Source organism: Crassostrea angulata, chromosome 2, assembly GCF_025612915.1.
Source record: "Crassostrea angulata isolate pt1a10 chromosome 2, ASM2561291v2, whole genome shotgun sequence".
NCBI classification, from domain to species: domain Eukaryota; kingdom Metazoa; phylum Mollusca; class Bivalvia; order Ostreida; family Ostreidae; genus Magallana; species Magallana angulata.
This window is the reverse complement of record NC_069112.1, coordinates 36,917,316-36,930,082: the sequence shown is the minus strand read 5'-3', so window position 1 is coordinate 36,930,082 and position 12,767 is coordinate 36,917,316.

Here is a 12,767-nt window from a genome sequence, read left to right as displayed (position 1 = left end):
TAAAAAAAGTACTTTAAATTTTAGAATAAATACAAATACATGTGTAATTAAATGTGTAATTATTGTTTAAAACATAGATATACCAACCTGAAAACTACAAAAACATATTTACCAACATAAATCAAAATTCATAGTTACATGAAGCTTTTGAAATAATAGATCCCTTTTACCGCATCCCCGGTAGTTCATATAATATGTTTAGTTTCAACAAACAGAAAAACACATGAAGTATCTAAATTAAAAAAAAAAAGTTATGCAATCATTTCGATGTTCACAATAAAAGTAATACCTGGTGGCTTTTCGTAATAATATATTGCGTTCTGTTTTTTAGCATACTCAACGCATTTCCTTTCCAGTTCTTCAGACTTTGTCTCTTGAAGTAAAAACTGCATGGCAATAATGTTCGATGTGGTAATAATCTCTTCTTTCCAAAGAACCATAAAGCAATCTGCTGCATTCTTTGCCTTATTCAATTCTTTCACTTCTTTAATATCGCAAGATACTACAATTGAAAAGATAACAGAAATTCAAACTCAGTTATTGATGTTTGAGTGAGTTTTCTTTTTATTAATATTCATTAGTAATAGCTTTAAGAACAAAAAAAAAAAACTTACGTCGGATGATATATTTCAGTTGGTTAACCTTTTCTGAAGGAAACTCATCTGCTAGTTTTTTAAGCAATTTGCTAAACAGAACACGAGATCCACCATTGGTGTGAAACTTTCCTACGTTTCATGTATGATATAATCATGTATTGAAGAAACATAAATTGCCAATAAGATTGGTTTTATTCAATGAACAATAACATAAAAAAAATTTAAAAAGTAATATTAAAATTGTATCTGTTGATTGTTATCTAAATTGATTCTTACCAAGACTACTTTGTTTTCTCTTCAGAATGTCTTCACTGGTGTTATCTTTAAAAAATGAAAAATAAGAATAAAAATTTGATTGAAAGTTTTTTGTCTTCATCAAAAATGAAGGGTATTCCAAATTATTTATTTTATTTCAAATGTCCGGAAATACTGTGGTTTCATCAATATTCGTTGAATACCAATTTTGGTTGATTTCGTTGTTAAGTTTATCCTTGAAATTAAATATTCATTGAACTGCAATTTCTACTAATATTTTGTATTGATAAGGTCATTGGCCACGAATTTACGTATCCTTGAAACTGTGATTTTCACTTTATCCACGAAAATTGATACCCTTGAATATTAATGAAACCACAGTATCTTTTTTTTAAACAATTTTGTTAACGCATTGATGCCTAAATAAGAACTTATATAAAATGTAATGTCATTACAAAGAAAGATAACTTCAATGATTTAAAAGTAAATATACTTTTAAATTATGAGAGAATATTTTAGAAACTATTTTTGTCAGCAAATACAATCTTCCGCTGGGTCGCATGCTGACTGACATTTTTCATACTAATTATTAGACCATAACTAATCACCTAATTGTCTAATGACTTTTCTGTTTTCCCCATTACGATAAAAAGTACACGGCGGGTGTGACCAGTCAGCAGATGATGCTTACTGCTCCATAGCACCTGATCCTACCTCTATTTAAGAGGTCAAGGTTCGCTCCTGTTTTGTAATTTTTCTTTTATAAAGGATTTCGTACTTTACCTGATGAAGTTATGGCAGCCTCTGTATACATTGATATTGACAAATTGGAAGAAACGTTTAATGCTCAATGAATGATATGATAAGAAATAGTGTGAAATGTTCCAAAAATTTCCACTTTATTCGAAGGATGTAAATCTGGGGTAGGTAAATTTTCAATCTACGAGTCCATGTTTCTGTTGATACACAATCATATGTTCTTATATAGTATTGAATCTTTGAATGATACATGCATCCTCAAAGCTCAAACAGAAAAACTAAAAAAACTAGAGCAGAGTTCGTGGCAAATCCACGAGTAGGTCTTCCGTTGTTGCTGCGGGCTGAAAATATATATGATAAGGTGTCAAACGATTATAATGACTAAACTTTCAGTTTTGCTATTGTTATCAAAACGTATTGTAATTGAAAACCTGTATATAAAACGTGTTTTGAAAAAGAAATGAAGAAAAAGTTTTAGGAAAATTATTTGTCGAACACAGTTTGTGTTATCATTTCAAACATTCTTTAAAAAATGTGATGTTTAATGGCGAGTTAAATTTTCAAAGAGTAGCAAGCATTGTTATAAACAGTATGTACTCATGATTCATGTCAGGAATTGTATTTTTTTTAAAACTGAACCCGCCTACAAAATACGTTACCCTATTCTCTAAGATAACGTCGTTATTTAAATATCTCTAAATTGTTGAAGACTATGTGCAAGCTTAGAATTGTTACGTGCTGACAAAATTTAGTAAATAGTCAAATTTGATGGCATCTCTGAACTTTTCTGTAGAGAAATGTGTGTCGTCTGATATTATTTAATGATACGAGTAGACTTGGACATTCAAAATAATATATAATTAGCTTAAAAAAAAAAAAGCGAGCATCTACATTTTACACCAGATGGTGCTGTTTCATAGAGACACCGCTATGAAACGTGAATTATATAAACTTATTTACATAAATGAATATTACTTCTCTCGACGATGCAATAATATGCAAAATCTTTATTTTTATGTCAGTGGGTTGACTAATAAAATTTAAAAAAAAAACTTCAATTACGCTTGCGTATAATTTGGAATTCTGGGAAGGAATTAAACAGACCGTTTTAGAGAAATTCGAAGAAGTTATGAAACTGGTTAGTTTCTAGATCACACTGCGCATTGATGTATAAAAAGGCTATCATGGGTAGCCACAGACCGGAATCCGTATGCGCAGTCAAACATTGTATGTGTACATCGATACACCTTTACCTCCTCACCTGCAGCCATACAAATGAGGATGCAACCTGCATAGTATTATAGTTTTGGAAACTATTAATCTTGTATTTTAATATAATGGGTATTCATTGTTCATCTACAATTAGTATTCCACTGGCTGTAGATAACCTTGTAAGTAAATTAAGTTAATTACATCCTCATAATAAACAACTCCAATTAAAAGGTTTTTTTGTCAATTTTCATACAATTAGCAATAAATAAAATCCCCAACAACGCAGATCTATCTCACTTAAGTGTAACTTTGAGAAGCGCATTTATTTTTTGGAGGCTGATTTGCCGCTATATTCTTGTCAAGTGAACTATCATGGTCTTTCAAAGAAATTAAAAAAACGTTGACACTTGCAGTTCTTTGAAGATTATTATGGCAATCGACTGCATTGCATAATGTAGCAGTATTTTCCAAGAACAAAATGTCTTTTAACAGGTAAATTTATTAGCCACATTCTCAAGTTACGAGTTCACATCTTTAATGTTTAATGTGAAGATGATTGACTTCGTATAAAAGTCTTATTGTTTATAAAAGCACCCTTCCAACTGTTACTCAATTACATATGTTCTGAGTTGTGTGCGCTGAAGCGACACATGATTTTCGGTCGCACGTAGCGAATGAATTAACACAGACTGACCGAATAAACAAACGGGTGGCAAAGTGAAACACGTTAAGGAGAAAATGTTACACATAAGAAGTAGTCACCAAAAATGATCTTCGACAGATCTGTGTATCTTTTCCACAGGATGAATGACCATCTTTAAGTCCTCCTTAAAGATAGCTTAAAGGTGTTTAAAGGTAGCTTAAAGACGATCTTTAAGCCACCTTTAAGCTACCTTTAAGCTATATGTATTGCTTAAAGGTGGCTTAAAGAAAGCGTAAAGATGGCTTAAAGGCAGCTTAAAGACTATCTTTAAGTCACCTTTAAGCCACCTTTAAGGACAAATTATAGGTCCTTAATGTCCAAACTTCTTTAAGCCACCTTTAAGCCATTAAAAAAATTTAATTCAATGTTGTGCTTTATTTCCAACAAAATGTATTAACTTTATGAAAGAAAAGGTATTAAAACGGTTTTTGTTCTAGAAAGACAAATGAAAAAAAAAACCATAAAAAAAACCCGGCCACGGCGAGAATTGAACCCGGGACCCCTAGATTACTAGCATCACCACACATCCTCTGCGCCATGGCAACTTACATATATATGAGTGTTTTTATATCCTATATATCAGTCGATATTGAATCACTGTATTGAATGTGTTTACTTGAAAAGATTATGACAAACCATTCAGTTTGTAACAATCAATTATATCTAATTTATAAATTACATGCATGCATGTATTTAGAATGAAATACGGAACTTGGTCTTCAGTGAACAAAAATATATTATACCTAAATGGAAACCGTTAGGTTCACTATAGTAGACTTTCTGACATGTAGTTAATAAATTTAAACCGAGTAGATATACGTTCATCTTATTTATAGCTATAAAAATGTAAGAAAGAAAATGAAATCATTTCTTTTATTAAATGCATTGATACTATTAGGGTATTTGTTCAATTTCCCGCAATTTCCAGGTTTTCATGATCGCGGCGCCGTTCCAATATGTTTAAATATTTACATGTAATTGTATGTACATGATTTATAAACTATCAATTCTTTAACAAACAAAATTACCAATTACCGGTGACGTATTTACTGCATGTGGCAATTGCAAATGACTTGTACATACAATTGTATGATGTGCCAGGCCGGGTATATTTGACATATTTACCCTTATACATATATTTAAATAATCAACCCCTAATTATGATCACCGGTACATTAATTAATTAGCCTCAAGATTTTACTCTTACCTACATGTATCGTTAATTTGTAGACGTAACATCTTTGAAACCCAGAGCTAGGAAATAATACTTTGAAAATAAATTACAAATGTAAATTAACTTTTATTCACTAGACTTATCGTATACTCGTACATACTAAAATTCAACGCCTTTAGAAACCCTGACGTGCACCTGTTGTGTATATCTTGTATATTCTGTGTTAGTTCCAGGGGTTTTCTTAAGTTGGACAAACAATAGACTTTAATTAGATATACACAAACATGCACCTGGGCACACGACACAACTGTTGTGTATATCTTGTATATTCTGTGTTAGTTCCAGGGGATTTCTTAAGTTGTACAAACAATAGACTCTAATTAGATATACACAAACGAACAAAACTATGTCTAGACAAACAAAGCAGTAATATCCTGCCCGATATAACAAAGGCAGTTGAGAGTCTTTTCATCTTTAACATGTATCTAGCAGATCTAGAGTTAGAAATAATGAAAATTGAAAAAAAAAAATACAAACCTTAAACCGATTAACAAATTAAATCATGCATTTTTGGTTCATTATCTTTATTTTGTTTAATAACCGGATGAACTGAGAGAGAGAGAGAGAGAGAGAGAGAGAGAGAGAGAGAGAGAGAGAGAGAGAGATATTTTTTTCACCGATTAATTTGTAATAGGAAACAAACATACTTTAATTAGTTTTATGCACATATTAAGATACAGAGACTGCGCTCATCCCTACAATAATTTTGAAACCCCCAAAAAATTATAAAGAATTTTATAACGGCAATCTGTGTCCATCGGAGCGGTGCTGATGATAGCGATCTGTGTTTAATGGAGCGACGATTAAAACCGCCTGGAACACCCCCCCCCCTTCCTTGGAAATTATTTTATCACTCGGATGACCCCCTTCCATCTCTATAAAAGAGCTTTTGCATTTAATTTATGTGTTTATTGTTCAGCTTGATCAATATTGACTTAAAGGCCACTTAAAGACAGTGTAAAGGCAGTGTAAAGAGAGCGTAAATGCCACTTAAAGATGCTTAAAAGTGGCTTAAAGGTGGCTTAAAGAAGTTTGGACATTAAGGACCTATAAGCACTTGCTTAAAGGTGACTTAAAGGCGGCTTAAAGGTCGTATAGCCTTTAAGATCCTTTAAGTCACCTTTAAGCCACCTTTAAGGACTTGCTTAAAGGTGGTTTTTCGTCCTGTGTTCGCCAATTAAAAAAAACCCCAGCGCGAGCACTTGTCAGCGGGGCGGGAGGAGGAGGGGGACGCAGCAATGAGTTCGCTTCCACACTGAAACGAACAATGTAGAAAAACTACAGAATGATTAATATGTGACCAATACGATCTAATCTTAAGTTGTTTAAAACTCATGTAAATATTCTTTAAAACATCATCAAATGCTTCAATTCAGGACAATTCAGGACATTCTTCTATCGTGTTAGCACCTACCGCAAACATGTATAATGGAACTTTGATTATAATTTGATTTGATTTTTAAAACTACCATGTGCGCTATCGTATAATAAATCAATGCTTAATCAACTGTTCAAGTAAAATAAATTTATCTTTTAATATTAAACCTATATAATAGTTGAAAACATAATAGAATATAGTTCTGTCCGTGAACGCGTGATAAGGTACATGTAGAAGAACACGAGCCGACCGCGGATCACTTGTCCAATCGCGCTGGATCTCCTCGGCTATGTGCGAGGGATGATCATCATTTGATATTTTTTTGGGGGGAAGGGGGGGGGGGTAAAAAAAAATTAGATATACAAACCAACCATTAATTTATGTCTGACGATGTTTCCGATTTGGAGTAATATCGTTCATTAATATTCATTTACACTCAAATATTTAATTAAATAAACACAAGATGGAAAATTTTTCTAACATAAAATTCAAACAGTTCTTGTATTTTGGCTATATAAACTCAAACATGTTAATATTCATCTAATTGTGCGTCGCGGTGTGCAAATCTTGTGTATTAGATAACCGCTTACCGCTAGGTAGTGCAGCGGTGGCTGATCTCCTCGGACGTGGACGAAGGATAAATTACGTAAAGGTACAACGCACAGACACGCACAGCTCAGAACCCAGGAAGATTTGAAAAGGTGGCAGTATAATGACCAAACCAAATTCTATCAAATAGAAGTTCTTTTGTTTAAACTTAAAACCCACAATTGATCTATGTCTGATATTGCTTTAGATTGAAAATGACATTGCTTTTATTAATTAACTGAACGATTTCTTAATTGACACCGAATTGTTTAGTCCATAAACTTTTATGTGTAATAAAAATTAAAACAATTCTTGAGTTTGCGGCTAAATAAACTCTCGTGTATTAGATTACCGCTGACCGCTAGGTAAACCAGCTACGACCATGGTGACCGATTTTCTCGGCCGCGCGCGACGGAGAGTTTCGGTAACTTGGCCAAATTGCCGCGAGTACTGGTCAACACGTATTACTTTAACCCTTAGAGTTATAAAGCAAAGACTTTTAAGGGATCTAGACACCTCATTTTAGGGGCTAGCCCCTATTTTTATTGTAGCAAATGAAAGCTCTTAATATTCTGCACAACTGTTGTTCTATATGTGTCTAAAAAAACCTTTACAACTAAAAAGTTATTTAGCAAAGATATAAGCAAAATTTACCATTTTTTGACACATAAATTTCGATGTAATTCTTTAAGAAGTAAACGTGGGTTAATCAAACATGTAAAACTAGAAGGACAACGTTCAAGATGTCTACATTAAAGATTTGTAAATTAAGACTTCTTGCTACGGATCAATTCGGAGCCTTTGCAGGTACACGAGATCCACTAAAACTATTCAAAGGGGAATAACTCAAAACTTGAAGTAGGGATTTCAAAATAATTTGTGCTATAGTGAGCAATTGTAATTTCCAATTAACCCTGAAAATTTGAATAAAATCTAATGACAAACAAGTGAGATATTAAAGTTTAAAGAAAAGTCTAGAAGAAAAAGTAGAAGAACTAGATGCGATCTCGTTGCGAGCAACGAGTGGGTCTTCCGCCCCATTCTTTTATCAGATGCTAATGATATGAGGTTATTGACCAATCATTTCGAGAAAGATATCATAAAACGCAATATTGAAAGCTTAACTTAAATATCATGTTTTAAAATTAGTCTTAGACAATTTAAACAAGACTAGATTAAATTTAGAATTTTAAAAAAAAATTAAAATCCATCCAATCAGTTTTAAAAAGATGTCATCAGATGCAGAATTGTAAGCGCAACTTCGATATCACGTTTTAAAATTAGTCTGAGGTCATTTTAACACGATATGGTCAAATTTAAAATTTTCAAAAAATTTAAAATTCATCCCATCAATTTGAGAAAGATGTCATTAGACGCAGAATTGTAAGTGCAACTTAGATTTCATGTTTAAAAATTAGTCTGAGGTCATTTTTACACGATTTTATTAAATTTAAAACAAGATATCTGTGAGCCAATGCTCACTAGTGATACCCCCGCTCTGATGTGAATATGCAAAATAAGCAAAGTCGACATTTAACAGAAAGCTAGCATCCGATTGGTACAGAAATATATCCCACAATATGGCATGCCTAGACAAATAGTGTGTTAAAATTTCAAGCATCTGCGATAAATAGCTGCTGAAAAATCTTTGAGGAAAATTTGTTTGAAAATTTTGGCTAAAATAAACAAAGTACTCATTTAACAGGAAGTTGACGTCCGATTGGTACAAAAATATATCCCACAATATGGCATGCCAAAACAGATAGTGAGTTAAAATTTCAAGCAATTGCGATAAATAGCTGCTGAGAAATCTTTGACGAAAATTTGTTTGAAAATTTTGGTTAAAAAATAAGCAAAGTCGTCATTTAACAGGAAGTTGACGTCCGATTGATACAAAAATATATCCCACAATATGGCATGCCTAAACAAATAGTGTGTTAAAATTTCATGCATCTGCGATAAATAGTTGCTGAGAATTCTTTGACGGAAATTTGTTTGAAAATTTTGGCAAAAAATAAACAAGGTCGTTATTTAACAGGAAGTTGACGTCTGATTAGTACAAAAATAAATCTTACGATATAGCATGCCTATACAAATACTGTGTAAAAATTTCAAGCATCTGCGATAAACAGTTGCTGAGAATTCTTTGACAGAAATTTGATTGAAAATTTTGGTTAAAAATAAACAAAGTCGTCATTTAACAGGAAGCTAGCATCCGATTGGTACAGAAATATATCCCACGATATGGCATGCCTATACAAATACTGTGTAAAAATTTCAAGCATCTGCGATAAATAGTTGCTGAGAAATCTTTGACGAAAATTTGTTTGAAAATTTTGGTTAAAAAATAAGCAAAGTTGTCATTTAACAGGAAGTTGACGTCCGATTGGTACAAAAATACATCCCACGATATGGCATGCCTTAACAAACACTGTTTTAAAATTTCAAGCATCTGCGATAAATAGTTGCTGAGATAAATGCGACAGAAATTTTTGTTACGGACGGGCAGACAGACAGACAGACGGACGGACAGACAGACACACAAGGGTAAAACAGTATACCCCCTCTCCTTCGGAGCGGGGGTATAATTTATATGAGGTCACGTGACACGAAACAGGGTGGACATACTATCCCAGCTCTCGTGTTTTTTGACAGTTTTTTGCGAATATCCTTTTTTCTGTGGATTTATTATCAGCCCAGATGACACAGGAGGGTATGTGGAATGTGTATATATGTTTCTGAATTTTTGTTCTTCAGTTTATTTGTGAATTTCATACATTTATTTACCGGCTTACCTAGTGAACACTCGGTGAACACCCTTCACCACACAAAATTCCCCGACTGTCTCGCCTACATTGAGCATTCAAACTCCGTCATGGGTGAACAGGCAGAGAACCGTACGATCAAACCGCTATACCTTAAGGACTCTGAGATCCATTGCTCTGACGAGGGAAGGGTAACGGATTTTGATCTAATGGACTTTGTCGCGAAAGTGGTCGGTAACTCTTTGCACTGTCTACAGCTCGACCGCAATTTATGGCGGGTTTACCTGCGGGATGTGGCAAGCCGGGAAAAGCTGCTGACCGAAGGGATTCATATCCATAATGTGTCTATATCATTCTTTGATACTAACCCGTATTCATCGGGCAATCATAATACCTCGGAAAAATCTCTAAAGATTCGGCTCTGTGGACTACCCTTATCTGTAGACGATTCTGCTGTCCTCGAGCTACTTGAAAAGCTTGAAGTAAAGCCCACAAGCAAAATATTATGAGAAAATCCGTCACCCCATTACAAACAAGATGACAAGTGTGTTGAATGGAAATCGCTTCCTATACATTGAACCCTTGAAAGAAGGAAAGCATTTACCCAGAATCAATTACTGTGCCAGCTTGCGCTGCAAACTTTTTCATTTTGGTCAGCCAAAATCCCAGCGACAACTGACATGCACAAAATGTTGGGCCACAGACCACACTATGAAATTTTGCAAAAATAACCGGCGCTGCAAAGTTTTCAAGCTAGAAGGGCACAAACCTGGGGATATTAAAACGTGTCCCTCTTACGAATCGTAAAGCAACGTCATTGCATTCAATGGAGAGGACAACTGCCTATCCATTTTTTTCCGTGTGAGCTTAACATATATGGTTTCACGCACAAATTAGCAGAGCATGCTTTTCAGTATACGAAAGCGGTAAGATGTGGAGATCTGGACACGGCAAACACGATCCTAGAGGCCAAGAATGCTCTATCTGCAAAACGATTGGGAGACAAAATACGGCCCAATGAACAGTGGGCCGACACCAGGGAATCCGTCATGACGGAATCATAGAAAACAAATGCGTACAGGTTCAAAGGTTCAGGGAAAAGTTGAGATCGGTTAAGAAAGACACTATCTTTGCTGAATCCACTTATAATGACACCTGGGGCACAGGACTGAACAAGGAAGCCACGGAAAACACAAAGATCGAGGCATGGCCAGGGAAAAATCTTCTTGGTCAGATCATCAGCAAGATAAGCAAAAAAATCCGTAAACGGAAAAAGAGTGACCAATGGAGCAAGCCAAGCCAAAAACAGCAGTCGAAAGTCAACACCGAACAAAGAGACATCGCGCAGATGCTTCGCGAATTACGTTACCAGTCGGAATCGGAGTCGAGTTCGGGATTCGATGCCTCCACGGAGTCAGACTCAGACGAGTCAACTTCTGCTAAAAACAAAGGCTAATCGCACGTTGTTTAGGCCAGCAACTCGGTCAATAAGGATACGGACTGTTTCAAGACGTTGATCATGAACTATGGATTGGATTATTATGCACGGTATATATATCTGTATATTGCAATTCTTTAATGAAATGTATTTAATTAAGAAGTTGAATGGAAAAATTAGAAATTACTTCAGTTAACGTAAAGGGGTTAAATACCCCCGAAAAGGTAAAAAAAATTTACTCTTGATTAAAAGAAAGTAACACTGATATTGTTTTTTTGCAAGAAACACATTATATAGAAAAGAATGAAAACTTATACAACTATAACTGGAAAGGCGATTCTTTTCACGCTTTTAGCGACTCAGCTTTTAGTAAAGGTGTGTCCGTATTATTTAACGACACAATTAAAACAAATATAATGAATGTTAGAAAATCTATTGATGGGAGAAGAATTTTAATCAATCTTGAAATCGACAGTAAAATTTTTACACTGTATAATATTTATGCTCCGAATGATGCAAATAAAAGATGTGAATTCTTTAAAAAGCTTAAAGTGTTTATATAAAAAAAACTGCATAAATGAAAATATTATATTATGCGGTGATTTTAACTGTAATATGTCTAACAATGCTGATAAAAGTTTACGCTATTTACAAGATTTGAAAGAATACTTTAATTTAGATGATATGGACAAAAAAACTTAATCCGGAAAAGACAGGAAATACTTGGTGTGATGCAAAAATGACCCTAAAAGCCGAATTGATTACATATTTATCAATAACTCTTTCCATTATATTCCAACAAATTTCAAGGTTGGGAAAATCCCGGGTACTCATTCAAATGGGACTCGAATGACTGATCATAGATTTCTAAAACTCTATTATAATATAGATAAAACAAAAAAGGGACCCGGATATTGGAAGCTAAATGTTTCTTATCTCGAAAATGATAACTACAAAAAGGGAATTAGCGATATCATTCATAACATAGATCCATCCTTAAGCCCACTTACTACGTGGGAATTAATTAAAAGAAATGTTAGAGAATTTTCCATTAACTTTGCAAAAACTGAGCAAAAATCATTTAAACAGAAAATAAAGACAATAGAACATGAAATAGGTGAATTAGAAAAAGAACCCGCTGACAGTTTCAACTACAACAAACTAAAAACATTAGAAGAGGAATTAGATTCCATGTACGATAAAAAAAAAAGCCAATGGGCCTCAAATAAGATCTAAAATCAAATGGATAGAAGAAGGGGAGAAAAATTCTAAATATTTTTTTAAGCCTAGAAAAACATAATCAGGCGTCAAATGTAATTAAAGAAATAAAATCAGAAGAGGGGTTAAAAACAAACAAAACGAATGCAATATTGGGAGAAATGCTTATGTTTTATCAAAATATTAATACAAGTAAAAATATTCCAATTGAAAATATTAATACATATCTGTCGGAAATAAGCGAAAATCCTACGCTAAATAACGATGATAGAATTTTTTTTAGATAATTTTCCCTCATATGAAGAATGTAAAGAGGCAGTAAATAACATGAAAAAGAAAAATTACCTGGTTAAGATGGCTTACCTAGTGAGTTTTATCAATGTTTTTGGGACGTAATCGGTCCTTTTTTCTACAAAGCTCTTAACGAAATATTTCAAAGAGGTGAAATGGCATACTCTCAAAGACTTTCTGTGATATCTTTAATTTACAAAAAAGGGGAAAAAGATAGCTTAAAAAATTACTGACCAATTAGTTTCACAAATACAGACTATAAAATCATTGCTTTCATTTTTGCGAAAAGATTAAAATTATATTAACTAAACTAATTAGCGAACAACAAAC